General features: G+C 36.7%; 1 pseudogene; it reads right to left on the bottom strand.

Moving 5' to 3' along the window:
- Positions 1-4,336: 4,336 nt before the first annotated feature.
- LOC129551271 (putative ribosomal protein uL10-like pseudogene) lies at positions 4,337-5,008 on the bottom strand (annotated as a pseudogene).
- Between the last annotated feature and the right edge of the window lie 299 nt (positions 5,009-5,307).

Below are 5,307 nucleotides of genomic sequence, written 5' to 3'. Positions count from 1 at the left end.
ACTGATGCTGAAACTGAAACTCCAATACTTTGCCCACCTGATGCAAAGCACTGACTCATTTGAAAAGACCCTGATGCTGGGAAAGATTGAGTGTAGGAGGAGAAGGGGACGACAGAGGATGATATAGTTGGATGGAATCACCGACTCAATAGACATGGGTTTGCATAGACTCTGGGAGTTGGTGATGGACAGGGAGGCCTGGCGTGCTGCAGTTCATTAGGTGGCAAAGAGTGGGACACGACTGAGCGACTGAACTGCACTGAAATTGGACTCTGGAATAGAAAAGAAATATTAGTTGAAAAACAGGTGAAATCAAAATAAAATCTAATTTAGTTATCAGCTTTATGTTAATATTAATTTCTCTTGTTTTAATAATCATGTTATAAATATTTAGGATGTTAATATTAGGGGAAAATAGGTGAAGGGTACAAAATTTTTGTAGTTTCACTACATGTAAAATTATTTCAAAAGAAAAGAGGCTGTGAATTATAAATTTAAGTCTAATTTTCAACTCTGAAATTTACTAACAATTACAGTGTCTTTTCTTGCTCTTAATGTCACCCTAGTTTATATACAGATATGCAAAAAATAAATTGTTCATGTTTAATTTTTCAGTTGCAATTATTACATTTTGTGTATATATTTTGATTTCCTTCTAAATTTCTCAAAATTTAAGACAAATTTTCTTTAAAACTTAAATTTTGTGAAAGTTTTTTTCAGAAAAAAATTAAGAATTCAGAAATGACAACAATATAGAATAGGGTAGATTGGGATATTGAGTTGGATGACTTTTTCTTCCTCTTATCAAATAAGATAAAAGAAGTTTAAGCTTGATGACTTTGTGAAATGACTTAAGACCTGGTTAGCAATGTATTCTGTAGGACAGGTAATAAGAGTAACTGTCTAATTGGCATTGTTTCTCAGGAAGTCATATGTACCCAACTTAGCATGTGTCATTTCAATATGACAATAATCGAATGACTTCAAACAGTGCATTGAGGCATGAGTTAGTTTAACACTTAATGAGTGTCTTAAGTTTTATAGTTCCAGGGAATATTATTTGAGGTGTGCTTTGAATAGATGCTTTTAATATACATTGATTTGATATATTTCTCACTTCCCATGGCTCATAAATTTTTAATACTATTTTTAAATTAAAAATTAAAAAATAATTAAAAATTCAACACAGCCCTTGCTTTCTTAAACATTCTCTTTTCTATCAAACAAAGGATGACTTAGACTTTTTGTTGCGATGGTAATGGTGGCATTGATTCTGAATAAGCAAAAATACAGACAACTAAGTATAACATTCTAGTAGCTTCATGAAGTTTCATGATTAAAAAAACACTTTTAGGAATTATAATGGAATCCTTTTCTAACCTAAGACATCAGCATTCAAAATAAAAAATAATTTCACCTTATGTTTAATACACTAATGGAATCATTTTTAAAAGCCACTTGTATTAATCAGATATGAAGATAACTAGAAAATAAATGGCTGCATAGATAAATATTGTTTTGAGTAATACAGTTTAATTAAGTGAAGGTAAATGAGATTTTTATACTGAGTATTTGTAATAGGTGGAAAGAAAAGTTAAAGAAGCAAATTAACACTATTAGTATCTCCTCAGTCTACAGCTAAAAAATCACAGTTTGAAGAGTTACAGGCAGAGGATACATACTGGTTATATTCCTTTTTATTTATTCCTTAAATAATTAAGTCAAAATATATTAGGCTTCATTAAGCCATCTTTAAATTAGCAACAGGATATAATATTTGGTTTTTGAGATTTTCAGATAGATGTGTATATTATTTTCATGCATATTATGAAAGATAATCTGAACCCTGCCATTTTTTGATTGATTTACATAAAATAATTAATTGGAACTCAGACTCACATGGACATACTTTGTAAAAATTTGGATAAAATTATTTTAAATTTCTGGACTGAAAGAAATTATAATCCTCCTGAAGTCCTAAATCTTTGAATATACTACAGAATAATACATATTCTAAGTAATTAGAATAAGCTGAATATAAAGAACTATCTACCAAAACTATATCTGCCTACATCTCTAAGTGTTTCTGAATACCTATCTTAAAAATAATTTAAGCTTATGATCAACATACTTTAATATTTTAAAAAATTATAATTAATAGTATTGTAATCAATCCTGGGTGTTCATTGGAAGGACTGATGCTAAAGCTGAAACTGCAGTACTTTGGCCACCTCATGCGACGAGTTGACTTACTGGAAAAGACTCTGATGCTAGGAAAGGTTGGGGGTGGGAGGAGAAGGGGACGACAGAGAATGAGATGGCTGGATGGCATCACCGACTCTGTGGACATGAGTTTGAGTGAACTCCGGGAGTTGGTGATGGACAGGGAGGCCTGGCGTGCTGTGATTCATGGGGTCGTGGAGAGTCTGACACGACTGAGCGACTGAACTGAACTGAACTGAATATACTACCAGTTTTAGAGGAAAGAAGTCACAAATTTAATAAAGCACTTTTCTATCAGAAAACATATATTGTGTTAGATTTTCACATGGTATTTGAGTGATATACTGACAAAGATGCTCTGAGGCCTTGCTTATGAAGATGAAGTCCAAGGACCTGCATCAACTGCATCATATAGAAGTTTGTTAGAGATGTAAAATCTTGGACCCAGCTTTGAAATTCTTGGCTTATAAATTGCATTTTAAGTTTGGCAGATATAATTCTAAGAAACTGATTATCTAATTTGGCTATACATTGGAAAAACAGATTAAAAGCAAACAAAACAAACAAAAATCACGGATGCCATTTAAGCCCCACAACTGCTGATTTAGTAGGCAGGAAATGCAACTTAGACATGGATTTGTAAAAACTCGCAAGTGATTCTAATAAGCAGCAAAGTTTGAGAACCACTTCTCTAAGGAACATCAATTACCAGTAAGCAACTTGTTGACACCTGCTATCAACCCATTGGTTATTTAGATTGATAGTAATTTTTATTTCTGTTAAAAATGTTAACATTAATATGTCCTTGGAAAAGTTGTGTATAATCCATAAGATTATTAATTAGAGTTACTTCATAAAATTTTCTCTTTAAAGAGATGGTTGATAATTCATTTGTAGTTAAGAATTCCATTTTAATTATTATTAACATGCTTTCTATAACTTTACAGTTTTCTTAAATTGATCATGTTTTAAATACCTTTGCTTTAATCCAATTTCCAAATATATATATTTTTAAATAAAAAACAGCATTTATTTATTTTTGACATTTTCAGTATTTGCTTTTGCTGGAGTTGGTGTTTCTTTACAGCATTTAATAGCGATTTACTAGAAAGGTCCGGAGAAGGAAACGGCAACCCACTTCAGTACTCTTGCCTGGAAAATCCCATGGACGGAGGAGCCTGGTAGGCTGCAGTCCATGGGGGTCGCTAGGAATCGGACACGACTGAGCAACTTCACTTTCACTTTCATGCATTGGAGAAGGAAATGGCAACCCACTCCAGTGTTCTTGCCTGGAGAATCCCAGGGACGGGGAAACCTGGTGGGCTGCCATCTATGGGGTCGCACAGAATCGGACACAACTGAAGTGACTTAGCAATAGCAGAAAGGTCACATATAATTCTTCAGTACCATATGGAGTACATTTAGGCTTTTTCCCAATGAAAAGTGCCTATTTTAATCTCTCAGTTCAGTTCAGTCGCTCAGTCGTGGCCGACTCTTTGCGACCCCATGAATCACAGCACGCCAGGCCTCCCTGTCCATCACCAACTCCCAGAGTTCACTCAAACTCACGTCCACGGAGTTGGTGATGCCATCCATCCATCTCATTCTCTGTCGTTCCCATCTCCTCCTGCCCCCAATCCCGCCCAGCATCAGAGTCTTTTCCAGTGAGTCAACTCGTAGCATGAGGTGGCCAAAGTATTGCAGTTTCAGTTTTAGCATCAGTCTTTCCAATGAACACCTAGGATTGATCTCCTCCAGAATGGACTGGCTGGATCTCCTTGCAGTCCAAGGGACTCTCAAGAGTCTTCTCCAGCACCACAGTTCAAAAGCATCAATTATTGGGTGCTCAGCTTTCTTCACAGTCCAACTCTCACATCCATACATGACCACGGGAAAAAATCATAGCCTAGACTAGACGGACCTTGGTTGGCAAAGTAAAGTCTCTGCTTTTTAATATGCTATCTAGGTTGGTCATAACTTTCCTTCCAAGTAGTAAGCGTCTTTTAATTACACATAATGCATGCTTTAATTGTATCAGGAAAAGCCTCATCCTGGGTATTTATTAAATAGCCGTTTATACATTGGTACTATCTAAAATAATATAAGACAGATTTCAGGAGTGGCACTTGTTCCTTAAAGACATAATATTTGTGGTGGCCGCAGGGGCAGCAATGGTGGCAGCAACCACGGGGACAGCAGCCACAAATGTAGATGGATCAGCCAGGAAAGCCTTGACCTTTTCAGCAAGTGCAAAGGTGTAATCAGTCTCCACAGACAAAGTCAGGATCCGCTTGTACCCATTGATGATAGAATGGGGTACAGATGCAACAGTCGGGTGACCACTCTGCAGGCATACGCTGGCAAGATTGCGGACACCCTCCAGGAAGCGTGAATGCAGAGTTTCCTCTGTGATGTCAAGCACTTCAGGGTTGTAGATGCTGCCATTGTCAAACACCTGCTGGATAATCAGCCCGAAGGAGAAGGGGGAGATGTTCAGTATGTTCAGCAGCGTGGCTTCGCTGGTGCCCACCTTGTCTCTGGTCTTAATCAGCTGCACATCGCTCAGGATTTCAATCTTTCCCCTGGAGATCTTAGTGGTGATGCCTAAAGCCAGGAAGAAGGAGGTCTTCTCGGGCCCCAGACCAGTGTTCTGGGCCAGCACAGTGACTTCGCACGGCGCTCTGGCACCAGCATGGGCGGCAGCTAGCACCTTGTTGGTCAGCAGCATGTCCCTGATCTCAGTGAGGTCCTCCTTGGTGAATAAGAAGCACACATTCCCCCACATTCCTTAAAGACATAATATTTGAGGAACAAGTGCCACTCCTGAAACCTGTCTTATATCATTTTAGATAGTACCAATGTATAAATGGCTATTTAATGAATACCCAGGATGAGGTTTTTCCTGATACAATTAAAGCATGCATTATGTATAATAATATAGTATTTATTTCAGTTGAATTATCTGAAGTTAATAATTTCACATCATAATTTAGAGTTCACCCCAAAGACCCTTTCAATAAATATATAAATGATATGTTTCTTATTTTGTTTTAATGAGAACCATGCAAAAATAACTTTGTAAAC

Source organism: Moschus berezovskii, chromosome 1 (assembly GCF_049115385.1).
Source record: "Moschus berezovskii isolate FMDL1 chromosome 1, NW_MosBer_1.0, whole genome shotgun sequence".
Taxonomy (NCBI): Eukaryota; Metazoa; Chordata; class Mammalia; order Artiodactyla; family Moschidae; genus Moschus; species Moschus berezovskii.
The sequence above is the reverse complement of the archived record's forward strand: the minus strand, read 5'-3'. Positions and strand labels throughout refer to the sequence as shown.